Source organism: Anticarsia gemmatalis, chromosome 12, assembly GCF_050436995.1.
Source record: "Anticarsia gemmatalis isolate Benzon Research Colony breed Stoneville strain chromosome 12, ilAntGemm2 primary, whole genome shotgun sequence".
Classification (NCBI taxonomy): domain Eukaryota; kingdom Metazoa; phylum Arthropoda; class Insecta; order Lepidoptera; family Erebidae; genus Anticarsia; species Anticarsia gemmatalis.
In genome coordinates this window covers 3,021,123-3,046,560 of record NC_134756.1, presented here as the reverse complement: position 1 = coordinate 3,046,560, position 25,438 = coordinate 3,021,123, and the positions used below count along the sequence as shown (strand labels likewise).

The following is a 25,438-nucleotide window of genomic DNA, read 5'->3' as shown; positions in this document are numbered from 1 at the left end:
TTCTAAAATATTTTATCGCTCTCTCAAAAACTTGTATACAGAAGCTGCGCTTTTCATAAATCAAATAAAGCTCAACACCGGTGGCAGCAAGTATAAATTACAGCTTGTCATTTACAAACAATGCGTACTATGGGACATGTTTAAAGTAATAGAAAAGGTCAAAAGATTAATCGAATTGACCAGCATTCGAGGTCATGCAATGAAAGGGCAAGGCGACGGCAAAGGCTTTGGAAACGAAAGGATGTCCGTGGGCCTTGTCATGCTTGTCTGATACAAACAATAGCAACTCGAAGCTAGATTTTTTGCAACACTAGACCGGAACATTGCTGGAAGAATGTACATCTTCTGATGTAGTACTGTCAAAAAAGAATGAGTTGATGATAAACCAATCAAAAGCATTGGACTTGAAGCGTGTATTTTAGTACCGACTTTCTTTAAAAAACGACAATACATTTATTCAATGAATGTACGATACGATCGGACAAATACCACGTATTCCGTGCGTCAGCTGTCTGTCAGCAGTGTCCCAAATATCACTTGTTTCCAAAACATCAGCGTGACCAACTTTTAAAGAATGAACATCAAAAAACAGTTGTTGAATAAAGAGTCAATTATTTATTTAAACGCAAAACGCATAATCGATGTTGCACAATTCTGAAATGAAATGTTTCTTTTTTTACTCCTGATGTTACGTTGCTAACACAACCGGTTCGACAGCCAGACGGTTGTTCAGTGTTTTTTTTACTCTTTTTATACACATTCCAAAGAAAACGAGAGTAGCATAGTATTGTGAGGATTGATAAGCGACTGAGCAATTTCATGCCATTTGGGCCTGCATTTAGAAATTGTGACTACGTTATACGAGATACGCTTTCAAATGTAAAATCGGGTTCCAGACATGTTCTTCATATGACGTAAAACTTTGCAAACTATTTGTAAGTTATTTTTTCTTTATTTATATCAGCTTTTTACATTTTCAAGTCTTTTTTATTACTCATATCAAAAAAACAACCGGTCTTCTCTAGAGTCTAAAGTAAAGGAAAACTCGCTTCTACTATAACTTCAAAATGTAAAAATGTTTCTCATTCAAAAACACACACACTATCCAATACAACAAATGCGTAAAATAGCCATCACCCAAACATTCATTCATACAAAAGCTATTCCCAAAGATGTACGTTCCCACATTTCATAGCAATCCAAACATCGGGGTTTCTATGGCACGTAGAGTATTGTGTGGGAGTAAACACGCGCAAACACTTGCGCTAAACGAATTCGGCTGTTCACTTTCACTAAACTAATACATGTTTCTGCATGCCTTATACACCAACGAAGGTCTCAGGTTCGATTTCGGGTCAACGATTATTTATATTCGTTTAACTTTCTTTATATTTGAAGCATGTTATTTTAATTGTACTACTTAGTTTTAATTAGAATTTTGCAATTTATCAAATTGAAGTGATCTGTCCTTAGCAAAGTCTAATGTAAATATTGCAACAGTGCAGGTTAATTACGATTGTTGCAACAAGCGATACTGATATTTATAACAATTAACACGCTAATATTCTAAGAAACTAATTTTGTAATGTAAATAACTATGATTCTAGTGAATGGAAACATAGTTCAGCAATGATTGAATTACAAGTTATCGGTCTTAACGTTTATTAGATACAGTCACGACAATTATATGTCTTCGGAATAAAACACAAATTTTATGAGTCGATACAAAATTAGAATGGTACGTAAACAAAATAGGTAGAATAGACAATGATAAAGAGATCCCGAAGTAATATAATAAGTATTATATCATCAGCCAATGAAATATGACGAAAACAATATGATTAAAATAAATCACAATGAGACTGATGATATAACTTTAATTATGTTTGAAACAGACTTCAAAACTTCAGACAAATTATTTTTTATTAATCAAATCACAATAGCAGATACAGCAAATAATTATGAAGTCGATGAATCCATCGAAATTGATACATTCACGGTTATTGCATGTAATAAATAGATGGGTGTTAATGAACTGACCTCCGCGAAATGAGCTTACGCAAGACCTCTTAATATTTTAATGAAATTGAAGTGCGTACAGTCAAATTCGATTACGACAATCACCCGAAATATTTAAAGTTATCGATTTTCGCCAGACGTGTCGAAAATTCTTGCGCGCGATTATTATTTTGCCAAATCGTTAATGTTGGAATCCAGACTGACATTGTTGCATGACGAAAAACCACAGGCATGTCTAAATTGTACACCGGCACTAGGTTTTCGTAAAACGATTTCGCCATTTTGAGTCGGTTTTAGCTATTTTCATTATAATCGCTAAACCGCTGGACGTTAAATCGATAGATTATTTCTGTCTGTGATGAGAAACTATTGAAGGTTCTTAAAGGATGTAAAATGCTACGATCATCACTTGTTAGTTATATGAATCGATATAAAAATTAGCTAGCCTAACCTACCAAGCTTTAGGGTAGGCAGAAACCAGAGAATAAATTATAAATTGTATGGAAATTAATGCACTATTACGTCTATATAAACCATGTTAAAAAGTTGTTTTATATTTAAAGAGTCTAAAGAAGCGTTTGTTTCTTATCAGAATACCCTAAACAATAATCAGACATCTCGACAATGACATTTGTGTCTTTATCTACAAACAAACATGACTATAATTCGATCCTCTACCACTATCGAGTACCGACAACCGACTAGCTATCGAGAAAAATTACACGAAAATCTGTTAAGCGCCTCTATCGGGCTCTGTAAGAACTATTTTAGCAGTACATTTTAAATGTCAACCTCTCGATACCCGACAGTACAGACTATACAGAAACACATTACTGATATTTTGATCCAAACAGTTACTGAACTCACGAATGTAAAACAGGTAAACAATTTTCTCTCGCATCTTACTTTCATTCAAAGGTGTACTAAGACAATACTCGGAAGTAGTTAACTGTTCTCCTGTGGCTATTATTAAAATATAAGTGGTCTTGTACAATGGAGATCATACTTCCGATTTCTATAAATATGAAAGAAACATGCAAATGAAGTGAAAAGGAAATGTATTTCTAATCTTGCGCGTTAATCAATGCATCCTTTTGACCTACATCGCGATTAAAGACGTACGATTAATTACCGATAAAGATTGCATTTGGATAGCACACGATAGTACAGCTATTTATAAATAATCTTTTCCATTTCCTTTTTATTCATTCAGACCTTAATGACAGATTTTTTTCTTTTTGACAAAAACTACTCTCGCAATAATAATTGCTCTAGTGTCGCAGGGACTTTTACAAACAATGGACACAAAGTACAACTAAACCCGAAACAACCATTTTGTGGATCGCATAAATAACAGTTCCGTGTGGGAATCGAACCTGGCCTTAACCACTGCGCCACGGAGGTAGGCAACATATATTTTCTTTGAGGAAAAAAAACACGAGTAACCTTTTAAAGGTATCTTCGTTTACTTTTATCACCTCGAAAACAAAGTACCGGAACATCTATTTCTATTTACGATGTAGTTCGAAAAGGGCTAAGTAATAGCAGACAAACTGACAAATAGATAAAGGGTCACCGGTAAGTGAGGAGTCGTGTAAAATTACCCCACTTGCATGCGTTGTTGCACGGAGTGTCGCAACTGAATGCCTCTGCCGAAAGGTTAGGGTGAATGGGCCTTTTCAATTGTATTACAATGAGATGAATTGCATGCAACTGTTTTCGGGGAAACAGTAAAATCAAGGCTAGCTTTTGTTTCTTTTAAGTTATTACAAAACCCACATGAGAATGTTTAATCAATTCCGCGTTTTGAAATAGAAAAATAAACAAATGCGGGTATTTGGAATTATCACGCGACGTATCATGTTGTACACTTTTTTCTAGAATAATAACGAATCAACATCGTATTACTAAAACAAATACCGTATTGAATATTCTTAAATAGAACAAAGAAAAGAATTGCGTGTCAAAGGAAGACAATGTCGAAACTAATCGTGAATAATCGATGGAACACACGAATGATCATTTATCACTACAATCTTGAGAACAAACGCTTCCCCAAATCTCTATCTGCATATGCAAATGAGGGTACTTGCGAATTCATACCGTACCTAGTATCTAACACGTTAATTACTCTACATTTTCAAAGTGTATTGACAAAATGCATTGAGATAATTATGCTAATATTCTACACTACAAAAAAACATACAATCTTTTTGTCTACAAAATGTGCCTACTCATAAATGTTTCACTAAGATTTAATTCAGAGAGCACATCATTTTAAGAGATTTAACAGTCCGTGCATTAAGAGTTCACTGGCCTATTATAAAACAATCTGTAGTCGTGAAACCAAACAAACAACGATTCATCTTCGTGTACATTTCCTTTTTTATAGAAATAACTGTAATTTACAAAATAAGACAAAATGTAAAAGCGATGTGAATCGTCATTTTATTTCACTTTTCTTTTATTAAAAGTTAGGAATCCAAAAAGTAACTTTACCATAAAACGCACAAAAAATACCATGTCCAAAAGGCCTCAAAGAAAAATAACTCGCGCACAAATAGCACTGACAACACAAGTTCCACCAGAAAAGAAAACTGTTTTGGCGCCTAAAATCGTTAATTCGTTTGAATAGACGTTTTAGGCGCGAGTGGCGGCATTCCGGCGATGTGAGTGTCGCGACGTGTTGCGGTCGGCGCACGCGGCAGGTGACTGCACAAGTCTGCGCGCACGCACCCGCGATCGACCGCCGCCGATCGAAATCGCAGCCGCTGAACCGAAGTAGGTAGCGATGTCACGGCACGTCAGAGAAAATACTTGTAGAAAACAACTATCATTACTTACCGTGCCGTACTCGTCTTCGATAGTTAATTGTCTATTTTTATTTGCGGATGCCGTTTGAATGCTGAAGGGAACTCACCTGGAACAAATGGAAAATATCGGTCAAATTGTGCGGCAACGGCATCACGCATATCAAAGTTTTGACAAGTTTATTATAGCCGCGATGCAATACGTATTACCAATACGGGTCAATTATGTTTAAACGCAGTAAATGGATATGCAATAAGAGTACAGTGGAGTAAGTATATCAATCTGTTTTTCATAATCTTAGCTCATAAAATTCTAGTTCTAAAACCACCTTCCATTAAAACCACACCACACGTCACAATTCTAAATAGACACATCAAACAACATGAGATAAGGCGCCATTGAAAACTCTCAATCAAGATAGTGTAGGATAAGAAGATCTCACGTCATGCCCAGTGATAAACATCAAGGTTAGCTGACATTCATCAGAAGAATATTTTATTACCATCATACTAAAGATTCCTAAGTAAGGGTAGTCTTTTCCATCAAATTACTTAATTCGAGGCATAATTTTGAAGTTATTAACGCGATGACGATATCTTGTCTAACGCGCAGTCAGATTTAGGGTGTCACGCAAGGGACACAATTTATTAACACGTTAACTGCCAAGGTAAAAAAATACAAAATTTTATGACGTCATTTTTTTATTTTTCTGAAATGTAACATATTGACATAAATTACGATAATTGATCATGTCGTATTAATTTCCATGATTATTTATGTAAAATTTAGGTAAAATGAAATTTGTCAGGCATATGTGACTGACAAAGCCCAAACGGTATAAAATATACCTATTGCGCCATGTCAGGCATTTTGTCAGGCATTGTCATGAAACAAGTAATAATATTGCGGCCGCGCGTATTTTGCATTTGCGCGGGAAAACTTTTCGTTCACTGCGGGCTGCGATTGGTTGATTGTAAGTGCCTAAATAGTTCGCTCCTTGCACGTTGCAACCTGTCGGGGGCCTCTTGCATGCAGCAAATGCATTTATTTAGTCGTTGCTAAATAGTTGTCGAAATAGGCGCGTAAATTTATGGCTCTCAGATAAAGTTATTTATGTGACGATTACTATTACTAATAATGTCGATTATTGATAATATGGATGATTTTGAACTATCGTTACTTGATCTACAAGTTATTGATGAACTGGAAAAGCAAAATTTGACTCAAAGTGAAATATATGACGACACAGCTGTTATTTTGCGTAAGTAGATGTGGAAACAGAAAGAGGCGATATGTTATTGAAAGTGATGATGAAGACGATAACGTGGAACAGGAACAGGTTTGCACGCAGTTTGAAACCGATTTATGGTACGAACCAGCGGGTAAGCAAAGAAAAATAATACCTTTTACTGAATGCCCTGGTTTACAACCTTATAGGTTGAGAAATTCGATGGCACAGTCAAAACCAGAGGATTTCTATGCTTTGTTGGTGCCGGACAGTATATTTGAAAAAATTGCTATTGAAACTAACCGCTACGCTACTCAAACAATTACTAACCTTACTTCTAAAAATTTAATTGGGCGGGGATCGCGTTTACTTTGTTGGTCCAGTACAAACAAGGACGAGATCAAACAATTTTTTGGTTTAATTTTATTTATGGGAATAGTTAGATTGCCAAAGCTAGCCGATTACTGGTCAACAGATCCCATAGTTTGCCAAAATTTTCCAAGAACAGTAATGTCTCGTAACAGGTTTGAGATTTTGTTGCGAATGGTGCATTTTGCGAATAATGAAAACCAAGGAAATGGCGACCGTTTGTTCAAAATCCGTGAGTTGGTTGATACATTAAACCTGAATTTTAAAACGCATTATTACCCGCAAGAAAATCTATGTATAGATGAGTCTCTGGTGCCATTTCGAGGACGCATTATATTCCGTCAATATATCAAATTGAAGAGACACAAGTATGGCATCAAAGTTTTCAAATTGTGTAGGTACTAATCCAGGCTACACAAACAAGGTTCAAATATATGAGGGAAAAAGAGATGCAACGCAACATACAACTCCAACCAATATTGTAATGTCACTTATGGAAGGATACCTACAAAAAGGGCATACTTTATTTACCGATAATTGGTACACTAGCGTAGACTTAGGACGAAAGCTGCTGGAGAAAGAAACTCATCTTGTCGGCACGCTACGTAAAAATAGAAGATATTTGCCAAAGGATGTCATAACAGGCAAGATCAATAAGGGAGAGTTTCGAGCTAAAGAAAATGTAGATGGTATGACGTGCATGAAATGGAAAGATAAGAGGGACGTCTATTTACTATCTACAAAACATTCTGTAGGATTTACAAGGACTTTCAGAAGAAATAAAGAAACAATTAAACCAAAAATTGTTATAGACTATAACAACGCCAAATCTGCTGTAGATCTATCTGATCAAATGATAGCGTATTCAACACCATTACGAAAAAGTGTAAAATGGTACAGAAAACTTGCTGTTGAATTATTATTGAACACAGCTTTACTTAATTCCTACATAATATATAAAGAAGTTACTAAGTCGAAGATAGGGATAGTAGATTACAGAAAAAAATTGTGCAAACACCTAACAGACTCGGGTAAAGAGAACTGTCAGCCAGAAGGGTCGATTACAAGAAATAGAAGGCAAAAACATGAGTTGATAAAGAAAAATGGACCTGTAAAAAAATCTCGTAAATATTGCTCGAGGTGTTATAAGATTAATGTAGAAACAGTGGATAGAAATCATGCGAGAAGGAAAACGAAGCAAGTCAATACCTATTGTCCAAATTGTCCCAATGAACCACATTATTGTCTAAAATGTTTTAATGAAGAACAAAAAAAAATTTAAAATTTTGTTTTGTTTCTAATACCTACTATTTTATTTTATTTCTAATTCTCTCAGCGGTAAACGCCGATAATAATGTTATTATTTCGCCAAATAAAAAGCATTTGCAATTTCATAGTGTCGTATTTTATTTTTCCTATTTAATTTTCGTTCCAATCATGAAAGTGGTGGGCCAAGCTGCACATAGTTTCTCTGGGGCCTTGTCAGTCAATTACCGTAAAGAAAAATGCGATAAACGTGCCAGACGGCTCCTTGGGTTGATTTGAAATATATGCATCTGCGTCAGTCCCCCGTGTCTGACATGGCCCTAACAGATACTAGGTGCGTCAGGTACCGGTGCCTGACGTGGCAGTTAACGTGTTAAATGAGTATTTCGCACAAAAAAATCGGGGCGTACCAAAATCGTACTGGCTGACAACGCTGATCCCTTAAGGGTAACCTTAGAAACTACAATGTTCGTAAAGCTTAAATCTCAGGTCTTAAATCAATAAAGGCTTGTTACGCCTCTTAAATGATCTTTCAAAAGCAGAAAAAATCTCTATCATAATGACTTAATAGACTATGATAAAAGAGTAAGCTGATGTTTCTCAAACTATTGTAACATTCAAAATTCTGTCATAACTAAACAATCTCAATCAGTAAACATTTTCTTTACTTTATTTAATGTGACACCACGTGTTTATTATCAGTACGACGTAAAAAGTACAATAAAAGCAAAACAAATTTAATTATTCATGCATCACTGAACAATCGCTGAAAATACACAATGTTATCAAAATACACGGTAAGATTTCATTACAATTAAAAAAAACTTATTTTACAAAACCTGCTTAAAAATACTTAAATTACTTCTTTACTTTGGCTTCAAAACAAGACAGTTTGTAGGCATCAAAACTACTACTATTCCCTTGGCTGACACCCATCTTTGTAAATTAAAAATTTAACTTTTTCGTGACGTCAGACCCTTTTGCCAAACATCACTAAGGGCCAGACTTATGCGGAGTCGAATAACCTATTCCGATAGATATTGTGACAGCAAGTGTATAAAATATACTGACACAATTAGCTGATTAGCTATTAGAAAATAATTCAGAAGTAGTAACATCGGGAGTAAATTCATCAAAAAATATAAGTGAAATAATTGTTTCGTCACCTCGTATTAAACTTGTATGTTGACAGGTGATGATTAATGAAACCTGTGACAAATTCTTTGAGAGGTTTTAATCATCTTTAATGTAGAACTTGTATCGCTTATGAGCAATACATCAACCTAAAGGATAGGACAACTTAATTTCTCCAAAGACTTATTTTAATAGCCGACTTCAAAAAAGAAGGAGGTACTCAATTTCTGAGTCTTTTTTTTCTTAACTTTCACTATATTCAGTTTTTATTCCATCTATTCTTCCAATGTCAAGTTCTTCAGGAGTTCTTTCAATTGTAATTTAAGATGTTTATTTCACAATGCAACAATAGTAACTCAGTAGCATCCAAATCGAATTCCATTGATATCTACTTAAGGAAAATAAAGTTATTTATCATTTAGAATTGAGGAAACAGAGAAAGAAATAATAGACTATTCAATGGAAACCGTTTATTGAATTTAAAATAATATAATAGATAGTTTAAAAAATACTTCTATTATCTTACAAACCCGTTGTTTTAAAACAGAGATTGAATGCAAAATATCAACAGAAAATACGATTACGTTATCTATACTATCTATACTTACTAATATTATAAAGCTGAAGAGTTTGTTAGTTTGTTTGTTTGAACGCGCTAATCTCAGGAACTACCTACTGGTCCGATTTGAAAAATTCTTTCAGTGTTAGATAGCCCATTTATCAAGGAAGGCTATAGGCTATATAACATCACGCTATGGTAGGAGCAGAGTAGCAACGAAAAATGTTACAAAAGCGGGGAAAATTTTGACCCATTCTCTTAGGTGCCGCAAGCGAAGTTGCGCGGGTCAGCTAGTGATATAGAAAGTAACAAACAAATCTCAAAAAACAACAATCCTAATGTGGTTTACCCTGCGAAACAATATTTTCCCACCGCGAATAAATTAACATAATGATTTCCGAGCTACTTTTACTTTCGTCAACACTTGCTTCGCGTGCTACCTAGATCAGATTAACCTTTAAGATGTTAAAATGTAACGTAATATCTGCACTAAATTGATTATCACGAAGTGAAACTTTGCAGTCATTAAGAGGATTGCTATAAACTAAATTAGTAGGTGTAAGTGTAATAAAAAATAGAAGACAATGTAGTGCGTGAACAAATTGGCGGATGTAGCGGTCTCGCCTCTCTGATTGATTGGATCAGAGGAGAACACTGACAGACCACTTGAACTGTGCAATATCTACGGATACAGCGGCTTGTGTAGCGCAAGTCATAAGACACGTAGAAACATTGACATACCCAATTAATTTGAATCCAAATAAATAAATATCATAGGATAACTTACACACGGTAATTTGACTCCAAAGTTAGCACAGCTTGTACGAAAATAAAATACATAATAATCGTAAAAAGTGACTGCAAACAACTTTAACTATAATATTTTTGATGAAAGTCACACTACAGGATCGCTATATTTAAAGTATATTCCTATGCGCTAGAAAGATATATATTACGTAAACTTGGCGCGGTTCCAAAAGTTATCCTAAAGAAGATTGTCTAAATTTCCCCTAACTATAACTGCTTACATTTGTCAATGAGCTCATAACTTAGTCCAACTGTGAACCGAGTACTGACCTTCCACGCCCTAAATTCACTAACATGTATTTCCCAGCGATGAATGGCTACCGAGATTTATTTCCTGGTACACCCCAATAAATACTCACTTACTCATTCAAATGACATGAACAAGACATTACTGAGGTATTATTAGTAACTTATACTATACTAGCGGACCCACGCAACTTCGCTTGCGTCACATAAGAGAATGGGTCAAAATTTTCCCCGTTTTTGTAACATTCTTTACTGGTATTCCGCTCCTATTGGTCAAAGCGTGATGATATAGCCTATAGCCTTGCTCGATAAATGGGCTATCTAACAGTAAAATAATTTTATAGTATAGATTTTACCACGATTGTCATACCCAAGAGTATAGACAGAGGACGGTGTATGAAATGTATCCACGTTTCGCCATTACTAAAGTTAGTCCCATGTATTTTTTTTTTTTGCTTTTGTAAGACAACTCTCGCACTAAGAATTGCTCTTGAGTCGTGGGGACTTTTATAAACATACAAACAACGGACACAAAGTACAACCAGACCCGAAACAATTATTTGTGTAGAAGGGGACGTTACCAAACTTCGAAAAAATACCAATAGTACTTTGTTCGTCCTGAGACTCAAATCCTTGTGGTCAGCATTCGGATACGCGCGCAAAAGGCAGTCAAATAACAAAATACTCACTTACTCATTCAATATAACATGAACAAGAGATTACTCAGGTATTAGTAACTAACACTCGGTTTAGAAATCGAAGAATGCTTTTAGTAACCTTTGTTTTAAGTTAATTTATTGTATATTTTATTTCGTCACTTCGAATATCAATTTAGTTCAAGATCACATTGCTTCACAAACTTTAAGTAATGAAAACAATGTCGGTATTAGTTTACGGCGAGATTATTTCTACGTTCTTAGCTCGTTCCCATAATAAACTAGGTGGCACTTGTTACGCAGATACTGTGCTAAAATATGCAGTGGCTTTGATATTTCAATGTTTTGTATCTATGCAGACCTTTCGATATTTATCGGTACTGTAAACTAAAGTCAAACTTACGAAATCAGAACAGTCGAGCCCTTTTATTTTATTTAGGGCAGTTGACATCTAAAACACAAGGTATTTGATTTTTTTAATAGCATTTAAGAATCGTGCTATGTCGCGTTTTTCGGTCTCAGCCTACCCCTATGGTAAAACGCGTAATTTTATGTATGAAATTGCAAGATAAAGAGCAACGAAAACAGCTAAAGATACAAAATTAAAATTCTTTCGACCAACAATTTTTACTTCTCTACGAAACAATAATAATTCCAGTCTCAAATTACACGATGATGCATAGATAAAGCGTTATCTTTCGCACTAATTACATCAACACCATCTTCAAGTAGACGGGCATTGTTCTGAAAAATGCTCTGTGAAACGTTACCACGGCACAGATAGGCAGACAGTCTTACACTCGGCTAGACGGGAACAATAGATATTGTACGAGCTAAGAGTCTGCGTTTCCGTCTAGTAAAGGCATAGTTATGAAGGCAAGGATTCTAGCATAGTGTAGCGTTGCGTTAAATGTTTCTCTCGGCACTTCGTTTAAGTATAACTTTATCATGGTTAGACTACTATTGCTATATAATAGGCATATCAATGTATTTTATATAACAAAAACATTTCTTCCCTTGCCTTCTGAAAATAAATTAATGAAAACACTGGGAAAGAGCGCCCTGGACATACACAGATCAAATACTACAGACTATCGTAATCGTAATCGGCGCGGCGGTCCCGTATGACATAAAAAATGGTAAAATTATGTTCAATTGAACAGAAAATTTTCTCGCCGTAACTGCGCCCTAACAATGCGTCCCTATGAAACCACAAAACAGTGTTAGTTGTTTGCTACGTGGTTTCTACTGAATACTACTTTAAGATGATTTGTTGACCAACTTGTCTGTATGTTTTGTGGTTAAATGAAGAAAACAGACTTTCTAATAAAACGTGAAAACTCAAACAATCAAATAAATAAAAAAAAAACAAAAAAGAAAATTTTGTATGTATTTGCAACAATACTTTTTTTTATCTGAAAACACGGTTACACGTGCAAGCCTGAATATTTTTTCATAAATTCACCACAAATTTTAGAATCATTGCGTTAAATTTCAAAAGACAGTAATCTGTTGTACGATCATTGCGTGCACGATGTTGCGAATACTATTTCTGTTTGCGACACTAAACAACTGAACGTATTGTGTGGTCCATTGCAGATAGGTGGTCTAAGCTTCCTCGCAGATCAGTGGATAGGGCTGTAAATTCTGAACAATAAAAAATATCGATACATTGAAACATTGATGTTTCAAATTCATTGATGTCTAAAAACATCGTAATAAAAACCTCGATGTTGTCTAAGAACACGCATTTATTAATTATTCGTCATCTAAAGCAGCTTGTTTTCATTACTCGGAGCATATAAAGTTTCTTTCCTCTTAGTCATTTGTTTCCAACGGGAGCTATATTGCCCTCAAGTGTGCGCTGGATCCAAAAACATACAACGAAAATCTATAAAATTGGATTAATGAGTATGCAAAGGGGCACACTGAATTCGTCTTTTTTTGCAAAGGTTGTTCATAAAAGGTTTGAATTCTACTTTTTAAGTTAAATAATATAATCGTTTGATGATATAGGTAGATGATGCATTGATACCAAACATCGGTGCTTTTCCGTTAAAACATCGATGTTTTGAAACATCCCTATTGGTAGATGACCAGGGACATTTATAGGGATATTATCTGTGGTTTACTACGCTAAAACTTCCTGGTGTCTGTGTTGTAGTACGAAGATTCATCAGTACACGTATTTATGAAACAAAGTATGAATTGTTGAAATAGGAAACGAAGGGTAAAATGCATGTAATACAGCAATACTATAATATGAAAATGTTTACTCTTTTTGAAACACCATTATTTATTTACGCGAGTGGTCGTAGCAGAGGACATCAATCTACATCAAAATACGAATGAGTCAATAATAATACTGAAAATACAAGGTTTTTAAACAGTTCTGGATCAGGTAAATATAATATAATAAATACATAGTGAAAGCAGAAACTTTTCCTATCTTATCAGTACTTTATCGATTTACTAACAGATGATATGACGGAACAAAATCTCGAATAATCTCAATCCTTGTAATATCATGACTGGAGATGCATTTTCTACCTTATATTATCTAACATTCTTACATATTCCTTGCGACGCAATTGTACTATAAGACGCCAAGCTATTTTCACTGTTCACAATCAATCACCGTCGCCGTGATTACATTTAAGCGTGCTGCGTAGTAAATTTAAAATTATCATTTCAATTCTTACATGAGTCTTCTAGAAAGAAACGACTATAAGATGCGAATCCCCTTTAATTGAAAGAATAGATTACTGACTTCATCGTCGTGAATGCGTTCCAACATAGAATGCATTCTCATCATCAGCCAGACCTTTCTTCCAATTATGTTAGAGTCCGCTTCTATAATAGAGTCTTCGTAAAGTAAACAGTGGTCTGTTGTCATCGATTTGTGGACTATACACTTGTGCTAGTCACGTATGAACATCGTATAAATATTCACCCTTATACAGCTAACTGAGGACCCTAATGTAAAGGGGTACTTAATATATTTGGGATAGAATCATCCCTTGGGCGTACGTACGTGTTCAAAGAGTATTGACATTCCTGTTCCCATCTATTACGAGATGGGAATGTAGTTTGCGTATTAAAAATAAAGATTAAACAGCGGGTGTCTCAATGTATCCACTACACTGTAAAATATTTGGCGATTGAAATTAGTGGTCGTGAGTTTCATGCTAGCTCTTCTCTTGAGCTTGGCTAACCGATTTCTTGTTTATTTATTTAAGATGGTCCTACAGCTTATTCTTTTTGACAATATTATAATTATTAATTAAATTACAGACAGTTAACCCTACGATTTGATTTTAAATAATAAGCAAAGAAAAGGTACACTGTCATCGTAGGTGTGGAACAAATACATATAATATGCATAGTACTTACTAGGGGAAAATGAATTCTTAAACCTGTCTTTATGATCTGCTAAGAAAGCACTTGACAACTTAATAATCAGAATACAGCTTATTCCATCTGTTATAATGATGTCTATTCCAAATCACTTAGTAGCAGTTCCTCATTACAATCTTGATAAATATGCAAATGATAACACGATAGGCTCAGTATAAGTGCGTTGAATTAACATTTGAATAAGGCTAATACTTTTCTTTTATAATTTACTAGCTGACACGTGCAACTGCGCTTGCATCACATAAGAGAGAATGGGTTATAATTTTCCCCGTTTTCGTAACATGTTTTACTGGTACTCTGCTCCTATTGGTCGTAGCGTGATGATATATAGTCTACAGCCTTCCTCGATAAATGGTCTATATAACACAAAAAATATGTTCATCACACAACTCTTCAGCTTTATAAATAATAATAATAGTTTGATTGGTCAAGTCTTCAACTAGTTTCTCTTGTCGTAATAAAGACATTCAACTCTCAGTATGTAAATGTGATAATGTTGTAAAGAGGAAAGTCTGTTTGTTTATTAGGAACTTTCTTATAAACAACTTAACTAAGAATGAGGATAATACAGCTTTACCTATTGAAAGTTTCATAGATCAGGAAGTCATGCAAGATATTTTTTGTAATAACGAACAATTTTAGCACTGTTTGTTCGTTTGTCGTATGGTTAGTGGTCAACCTAGTGTCAAAGTGGATCAAGCCGCCCGAGAGGCCTTTGACATGGCTTAACGACTGTTAGCTTAGTAGACAACAGCCGGGACCAACGTTTTACGTGCCGTCCGAAGCACGGAGACGCCCAGCTCAAATACCACTATGCGGTCATCCATCTATGGTATGACCGCGCCAAAGGTTGCTTAACTCACAAATCGTTTACCGACCGATGAGCGCAACTGGCTATGGGCGCCTCGCAATGTTAACACTGAAAAATGTGAATGAGGCACGGAAAGTTTGTAAGGATCGTACCAAGTGGCGTTCGAGCGTTCTTTGGTCTCTACTTACCTGTATGGGAAAAAGGCGTGATATTATGTATGTATGTATGTATGTATGTATGTATTTAGCACTAAGCCTTGGCTAAGTCAATTGAGTTAGCTTAGCCACTGATGAAAAGACTTATGACATAAAACGACTCACATTTCAGGGTTCCTAAGCAATTAACCACACCCAAAAACCGTCACTTGCCTCACTTAGTACTAGCACGACAAACACCCTAATGGACGTTTTTAGGTTGGTCTAGCTTTTTAGGAACAATTAGTACCTATAGGACATCATAAACTAGAAAAACGGGTAACTGAAGAACTTGATATAAGACTACTATAAGGTATGGACTGCTTCCGAACCGTGGCGTGGTCGGTGGTGTATACGGCTGCTGCGCAAGAGTTCTCAAGTTCGAATCCTGGGTTGGGCAAAAAAGTTTTTTATAAGATTTAGTGTTAAGAATTTCTCAGAGATTGCCCGGAGTTAGGAAGTTGAGGTCCTCCGTGATTTATAGAGCACGTAAAGCCGTCGGCCCTGATCCTGACGTGGGTTACGTTTAGGATGGGGTGTTTCAGAGACAAATCAGAAATAAATTATGTAAACTACACGCCCTTATCGATCGAGATCGACTTAACCAGTAACCTTGATTGTATAAATCTGGTTATAACAAAATTAATTATTACACAACCGTAGTATTCCTCTTTCAACACCTCTAATTAAACACGGCACAATACTTAATAGTGTAAGGATTGCTAATTTGCTACACTGATATTCGATTCGGCAATATTTATAGAACAACAAAACCGATTCGACTTACTCGTTCGGCTTGTGCTGATCGGGTTCATCTACACTTATTCAGTTTTGACTATCTAGGCGGATTAATGTCGAGCGGAATATATGTATAGCAAGCTGAACTTTGAAATGACAATACATGGAACAAAATACGCAAGATCTATACATTTTAACCATAAGCCAGCATTCTCACCAGTCACTTGTAACCTATGAAGAATCTGCGACCGAAGTCCGACAGCATGATGTCATCGTCTCACAATTCTATGCACCAATTACCCAAATCATATTGACGTATTTATTGCCATTGCGCCATTTGACTCGCATTTGATTCGCGTTTGAATCGCATTTGAATTTGCATTATTACGTCTGTTTTGCTAAATTGTTATCGAAGTGCGAAACCTTACATTAACCTTTCACCCTTGAAATTGTTACAGAAATTAGTTACGAATGTTTATATGTAACTTTGGTATGTGATTTGGTAAGTATGCTAAGTTATGAATTGGGTAAATTCCGCGGTATTACCAATACATATCTAACTAACGTTATTATCAGAGTTATATAACTTTATAGCGGATTTATAATTACATCTATCCATCTATCATGTATCTATCTACCTATCTATCTACCTATTTAACTATCTATCTAACTAACTATCTACCTAGCTATCAATCTATTCACCCCGTTTCTCTCCACTGTTGAGTATTGACCTCTCCCTCAGTACGGCATTTTTTACGATCCTACGCTTGTCTCATCAATTGGAGCTACATTTAGCGGTGATTTATTAATACTCGACTCGCAAAACATTATTTTCCAAATTTTAAGTGCTTCAACGGGACTCAATTTTAAGCAATGTTTAATTTACATCTACACGTCAAAGGAACAGTAAAGATAATGAGACTGAAGTGTACCCTAAAATTGCAACCATAACTTTAACAAAAAATTTACAGCCATAACTTTATTAAAAAATTGCGCAGTTATTGTAACTGCCAATGCCAAGCTTATGTCTATATCAAAACAATTTTGCACAGAAACCAATCTATTAAATACAGAACGACAATGTAGGATACAACTGTATTGTCCTTATCACTATCATCACGAATGACAAAGACATCAAGTCAACAGAACCGGTTAGTTCTATTCACTTTCTTGCAGCCGTTCCTAAGCCTATGTCCGGCTGGATGACATCACCAGCTGTATGCACTACTTACCTAATAATATTCACGCGTTTTTACTGTTACCGCATCTGTAGCGCGATTCTGTACAGTCGGTACTGTCGAGTATCGAAAGTTTGACATCTGTACTAATATTATAAAGCTGGAGAGTTTTTTTGTTTGAACGCGCTAATCTCAGGAACTACTAGTCCGATTTGAAAAATTCTTTCAATGTTAGATAGCCCATTTATCGAGGGAGGCTATAGGTATATATCATCACGCTACGACCAATAGATGCAGAGTACCAGTAACAAATGTAACCAAAACGGGGAAAATTATGACCCATTCTCTTAATGTGACGCAAGCGAAGTTGCGCGGGCCAGCTGGCTTAAAATGTGCTGTCGAAATAGGTCCTCTGATGCCCGTTAGAGGCGCTGATCAGATTTTCATACAAAATTTCTCGATGACAGGCCGGTTGTCGGTAGTCGATAGTGGTAGAGAATCGCGCTTTAGCTGTATGCACTTGTTACCTAATAATATTGACGCGTTTATTGCTGTTACCGCATCTGTTCCGTGTTGGGGTGCGTTTGTTTATTATTAGTGTGACTAATTGATTTATTGGTTGTAAGCTTGCCAATTTGTTGTTGAGATAAGTGGTTGTGTGTGAGAGCCTTCTATGGTCCTCTTTTGCGATAGTAACTTCAAGCATGTATCTATTATTATTTTCGTTTCTTTTGCTACGTTGCAACTCGAAGAGCATACAAGTAAGTATAAGATAAATAAGTATACAAATACTTACACACTTCTGAAAAGTGACCTCACGACCCAATAGCTCCGTTATTTTTCAGTTTGAGAAGACTCCAATCTTGCCTTGCAAAGGAGATTGCGATGTAAATATTAAGTAATGAATGAACTTGTAATAAAATCTTTTCTCTACACTAAAACGCTCGATATTTGGGTACCTCACGAGCTCACTGAAAGAAACCTAATGAACCGTATACTCATGTGTGATTCTTGAAGTCAAAGAGATTTTATTACAAGTTCATACATACTATTATGCGAAAAGACTTTTTCCCCGACCTAATATGATAAGAATAAACTAAGCAACTCATTGGTAGTTTAATTCGTTTCTATCATTTGAATTTTTGTGATTGAAGCCCTTAATACTGTGCAAAGATGACTGTAGGAAGCGCAATAATAATACCCGTTACCTTAGATTACGCATAGAACTGTATCGATTTAACCAACCACGGTGGTCCAATCAATACCTAAGAACCGAAGTAATCGTTACGCCTACTAATTGTGCGTAGATACTTATAATGGCAATCGCTGTAACTTCAGCGGAAGTACAAAGCAGTCTACATATCGACGCAACAATCGATCAGTTCGATTATCGATTTACTTTCACTTCGATTATCTTTCGATCGATATACGGAATCTAATCGAATGATTTCATCGACAACTGTGTGATAATGTTGTTATCTGAATCGGATCGAGTGTACATTTTGTTTTGTTGATGTTATTAGAAAATGTGCCACCTGTGATATCGCCTACATGGAGAATGCATTGTATTTGATGAATACAAAGTTTCTTTTTTAAATTTCTTAAAAATATTTTTATCTTTTAGAGCTTTAAGGCTGTACTACGTTTACGTTTCGAACTTTTCAATGGACACAAAACGTTATCATGCTTTTTCTATTTTTTTGGGTTCCGTACCAAACGAGATAAAACGGGAACCCTATGACCCTAAGACTTCGCTCTTCGTCTGTCTGTCACCAAGCTGTATTTCATGAACCGTGAAAGTAAAACTTGAAACTCACATATGGTATATTTCTGTTACCGTTTCAACAAAAACCAAAATAAAACAAATATTGATTCATTTGACCAGTTTTTACCAACACAACTTAACTTAATAATGAAACAAAATACCGATTATATCTTCCTAAACGTATTAGACAAGAAACTAACACCGTTAATCTTAATAATAACTTAAGTCCACGTTTAAAGGGCGATAACATCGGGCTATGTAATTATACAGCCTATCCCTTGCGTAGGAAGGAAAGCCTACACTTCAAGTCCCCAGCTGACCGTGGAAACCTACAATCATTGTAATATTCATGTTCGAACATTGATATGAATATATTATAGAGTCCCATTCTTTATTCGGTCACGAATTTCCGTGGGACGGGAAGGAAAATGGGTGGTCTTTAGTTACAAATTGCATTTGACCGTTACTATGAGATATGTGAGATGACTATGAACTAGAACTTTGATTTATCAGATGTATTATTAGGCAATTATCATCGGCTTTTGCCGTGTTTTGTGCGTAGTAATTGCTGATATATTTTTTGGTAGTTTTTTTCCCGATTCTGTCTCACTTCTAGGCAATGGTCTCCTCCCGAATGAAGGAGGGGTAATGCCTTTAGTCTACTACGCCAAATGCGGGATGGGGATTTTGCAAGCCCGATATTGAGATTGATAAACCTGTCGCATAGGGCGATGCTGGCAAGGATTTTAGCAACTGTCATCCTTTGATTTCTGCTCACCCCCATTGAATCTAAGGGCCTTGTGTAGTTTGTGGAAAGGAAATTGCGTTCAATATTAGAGGTTCATTTATGACATTTATCTTCCCTGTAGTGGATAGTATCAAATAAGCAAACCTTATATTTTGGACCATAGTTCAACCGACCTTCTATAATTTCTTTTCTTTTTCATAGGTAGAATTGTGATAACAAGCAAAACTAAATTTCAACGAATTTTCGTTTTCGTTGATGCCTATAGTAAAGCTTTTGGTTCTCTTGAAATGTTTGTATATGCATATTCAAATATTCTTAAAATATTGCCACAAACTGATCAATCTCGCATTTTTCAATAACCTGACCCACCATTCATTCACCACTATATAATTTCTACGTCACACTTGAATGAAGTATAGCTGTTTTACTTTTCATTGAGCGTCGGACCACCATCGGTTATGGGAGCCGTATATTTTCACACACCGCCATAGCCCAGTTAGCCCCATAAGGCGTGGCCGTGATTTCGACACGCCATCGTTATTATAATAGTATATTGTTCATACTAATAATATTTTATAGACTTGTTACTAGAAGTGACATGAGTTAATAATATTAGTGACACTACTTCTAGTTGGAAAATGTTTGAAAGGTTTCATTTGTACCACTTTTGGATGACCATTGACTATGTTGTCTTAGTAGTTTCAAGAGATACTCATCTTACTAATAATATGTTAAATTCTAAATAGAAGTAATAAAGAGTAGTGATAAATACTGGACTTTTCCTTCCCCGAGATATTGTACCATAATATGAATAATTACAATATTTAAACATTGTAGTTCCAGTGTAATTATTAGAGAAAGGTAAAAAATATAAAATGTTTAACAATATGGCATTGACAAAAGAGAAAAATATCCGTATTGTGTGTACATCATCCCATCACATGTCAAATGAAAGTATTGTGTGTATATTTTTGACCATTCATTATTTCGCAACTTACATAACACGTAAGTAAAACTATTGATTATTTAAGCGAGAAGAGATACTTGTTAGAAATAGCGTAAATGTTCGACAACATTACGAGAAAGTTCTTTACTATTGTGTCAAAACAACAACATTTTTTTTGACATCCCATCCATACACGTCAAACTGAGCGTACTATAAAAATATGACACGCCACATCTAGTAACAAAACATCTATGTAAAAACAAACGATGTTGATGCACTAATGTGTGTGCATCGTCGCATGAAACCCATGGCTGTTAACCTATTTGCACCTTATATGGTAAACAATAGGGACGCGTTTGGCATATCACGTTCTAAGGGTATAAAGGAAAATTCTGTTGGAGAGGAAAACTACAGGGGATGGGGGGTATGTGAGCGTGAATTCATCTGGAGTACCTATGTAATGGAATCAAAGGACCTTGCTGTTCCGGTGTACGGAAGTAGGGAAGCAATGTGCGACAAACTGCGTAAAATCGGTGTATTAAACTGTTAGCTTGTTACACTGAGAATTTATTTATAGCCTACTGATTAGTCGTACAAAGAATTGTAATAGACAAAATATTATATCCATAAAATCACGTATTTTTCTAGTAGACTAAGAAATGGGAACGCCACAAGATTCGATCCCTTAAAACTTACCTTGCTTCATTCACCTCCATATATCTTGTCACTAGCTGACCCGCGCAACTTCGCTTGCGTCACATAAGAGAGAATGGGTCAGAATGTTCCATGTTTTTGTAACACTTTTTACTGTTACCTCTTCTGCTCCTATTGGTCGTAGCGTGATGATATAAAATATGCTTTTTTTTCACGAAAAATATTCTCAAAATTATTTATATCTCTTAGTATAACGAAGTCGCGCTAAGGCATATCCGCCATTAAAACAGTTGCCATGGCAACAGAATTTTGTTAATTCAATGTCATTATAATATTGATTTCTCGCGACTTCGTTGAATTTTCTGAATTTTCCCGGGAAATGCGTCATTTTCCCGGGGTAAAAAGTAGCCTATGTCCTTTCTCGGGTATCAAAATATCTCCATACCAAATTTCATGCAAATTGGTTCAGTAGTTTAGACGTGATTGAGTAGCAGACAGACAGACAGACAGACAGACAGACAGACAGACAGACAGACAGACAGACAGACAGACAGACAGACAGAGTTACTTTCGCATTTATAATATTAGTATGGATTCAATACCACATTAAGAGTACTACAAAATATTATTATTAATAAATTCAATTATAAAGAATCGGTTCTATAAAACCCATTTTACTTACACATAAATTTTACTAAAAGGTTACGTAAAGTCCTCAAATAAAATTTCAAACTCACTCAAATCGATTAAATTTCAAAGTGTACACAACTTGTATTCCATTTTTTACACATTTCAATATCAATATAACAATCTGTAGCACTTTTTACAAACGATACGCGCTATCATTTCCCGTGGCGTAACATTCTGTCAATCGTGGCAGTCCATAATTAGGACATTGTGTCCACATCACGAACACTATAGGAACGATTGTTATGGCGTCGGGTATCTCGGAAACTTTTTATAGGACTCGTCGGCATTACAAAAGATTAAGGAAATATTACGAAATCAGTGTCATCTTTCGTCGAAACAACTTTTTCCTTAAATTACACGTGCGTATCAATAATAACGGTTACGAAACGTAATGACAAGATCTTAAAGAATTCCGTCCAACAATCGTAAGGTAATGTAATGCTTGAAAGCTGTGAAGAATGAAAGAATACAAAGAATGTGCATAATAGTTTCAATAAACTTTTGTTTTAATAAAAAAAGGCTTTAAATTTACCGCCGTTGGGCTTGCTACACACATATTCGGATCGGCATTAATCGGCCTAGCCGGGTGGCAAAACCGAATATATTTAGATGAATGTTTGGGAAAAATGTCACTTGACATCGCTGCAACCGAATTTAAACCGAATCTGATCTGGGGGCTATCATGTATCTCAGTTGACATTTATTTGAAAACCACTATGCTGTACATCGTTTTCTATCTTAGAATATAGTGATTAACATGTTATGTCGAAGCGTACACTACACTGACGTACACTAGCAGTCAACTGAGATACGTGATAAGCCCGCTGAACGGACCTAAAGGAACTATCCAATCGGCACAATCCGAACAAGTGTAGTAATTGCTGGTCGGTTTTGTTGTTCGACGGTTCGACGAACCGAATATGTGTGTAACAAGCCTCTACGGCTATAACTTTGATTTACCCCTCGCCATTCATGAAATAAAGAAACTAACAAAACCCGCGAAATGCCTTTACAGGCGCCACAGTCAATAGGCACAATTATCTAGACTATTTTTAGCACAAATAAGATAGCAATCTAAATTGTAATAGTAATCGAAAGCATCTACAAATCAATCCAATTTACGTAACACAATAACAAGTCAATTACATAAATAAAAGAAAGACTGGACAAGTGCGAGTTGGACTCGCACGGAGGGGTTCCGTACCATCTATATACCTATCTGAATTAGTCTAAGTTAGTTTATAACTACATATTCTGTGAACATTTCAAGCATCTACCCGTTGTCATTAACAATATCGGGCAAAACTAAGTAGTTAAATTATATTTGTTAAATGAGAACCCCATTAAATATTTATGTTATTCTGTTTTTTAGAATGTATTGTTTAGCAGCAACAGAAATTTATAATCTGTGAATATTTCAACTGCCTAACTATCTCGGTTCATACATAAGATACAGTCTATTGACAAACAGACAGACAGAGAGAGAGAGACAAACATAGGTACAACCAACGTAATCTCATTAATAGAGTTCCGTTTTTACCCGTTAGTAACGGAACCCTAAAAAGCAATTTCTTAAAGCGAATCGCATCAATTATAGTCAGACCACATAAAGAGACATTATGTGAAATGTTGCATTACTTGCGTTTGTGGACGACGCGGCGATGGCGCCAAGATGTTACTGTATGACTTGCAACTCTATTATATGGAATGTGTCAACTTGGAAATTGGCTAATCTTGAAAGCATATGGTTCGGTATAATAGTAAGCAGAAAATGTAACATATAACAAGACGTTATAATTAACTTATTTTTCTAAAAAATCAATGTAACCAGCGGTCATGTATAACAAGATGTATGGATGTGAATGACGCAAAGGAAGTTTGAAAAGATCGTACAAAGTGGTGTTCTCTGATCCTCTCCAAGATTCCTCACGAGATAACGGTTAAGTTTTAAGTTTCACGGCCCCAAAAAGCATTTGTTACCAAACATCTAAATTATTTGCAGCTTTATTCAAAGCTATTACAGTAATATAGCGAAAATTAGATAAACTGAATCAAAGCGTCTAAGACCCAGATGACGACATTACATTTATATTCAAGATCCATGACACGGAATGCCAAAATTATAAACATCTGTTACATAAATACACGTAAGGATTATGTGAGTATTTGTCAATAGAGATTTTATTCGCTAATCCGTGTTATTGTGAAGCTATCTGCCCCTGAAGATAGTTCAATGTATTTGATTGACGTTTGATGTCGTGTCTTTATCCGTCTGACGTCTCGGATGTCACAATAGGAAGCTCCGATTACTTGTTTTGTATGAACCGGTCATGGTATTCCATGGAACGTTTTTTCGTTAAAAATAAGACGGGAGTGGCACGTGGATGCCGTGGCGCGTGTCAGGGAAGCCATAGGAACAATTTTGTTACAAAAAGCGTTTTTGTTCTTTTTTTTCTGAGCTTGTACGGATAGGAAGGCACTCTATTATTGTTCGATCCTCTCAGTCTTACCTCGATTTTTTAAATCCTGTGGAATTTGATATTTCGTCCCATAATTATTACTTCTACTTGTGACAAGATTGGATAGGATGAGGAATGAGTATGTTTCAAGAAGTTTAAAAGTTGCAGCAGTTACAAAAAGCTAGGTAGTAGGAGTCTAGTATGGTATGGGCATGTCATGAGAAGAGAAGAGGGAGATGGATGGATTGTGTTAAGAGTATATGAACAAGAAAGGGGTGAATACAGAGTTGAAGTCTGAAAGGGATGAGTGGAAAAGGAAAACATGTTGTGCCGACCCCACCTAACGTGGGACAATGGTAAAGGACAAATATATAATTACTTCTACTTGTGGTTATGCTAAGATCAATAACATGATAAATATATATTTAATGCAATTAGCAGCTCTTCATTGCCTACACAACTTTGAGAAGCACGAAAGAAATATACTGTGAAGCAACGTAACGATTATTGTTAAAACAATAAGTTCATAAAAATATGAAGGAATATAAATTATATCGTAGCCATAAATTACATATTGTATTTAAGTGTTAGAGCATTCACCGCCTACGCACATCCACACCTCTCAAACTGATATGTATCGAACGCATACCGGATTAATTTATGTTTTGTATACAAATATAAAATGAAATATAACTGATACGAACGATAACACTAACGTTTTTGTTGAAAGAATATTCTGAAAT

General features: G+C 35.6%; 1 protein-coding gene across 5 annotated transcripts in view; it reads right to left on the bottom strand.

Moving 5' to 3' along the window:
- The window catches only part of DAAM (disheveled-associated activator of morphogenesis-like protein), a 176,931-nt gene that overhangs the window by 98,912 nt on the left and 52,581 nt on the right, over window positions 1-25,438 (bottom strand). For 4 of the 5 annotated variants that reach the window (XM_076120448.1, XM_076120453.1, XM_076120452.1 and 1 more), the window contains exon 1: window positions 4,519-4,745. The exons of the other annotated variant lie outside the window; for it this stretch is intronic. The gene's annotated coding sequence lies outside the window, so the exon portion shown is untranslated. Of the gene's footprint in view, window positions 1-4,518; window positions 4,746-25,438 lie in introns of those variants that run through there. 5 annotated transcript variants of the gene reach the window in all.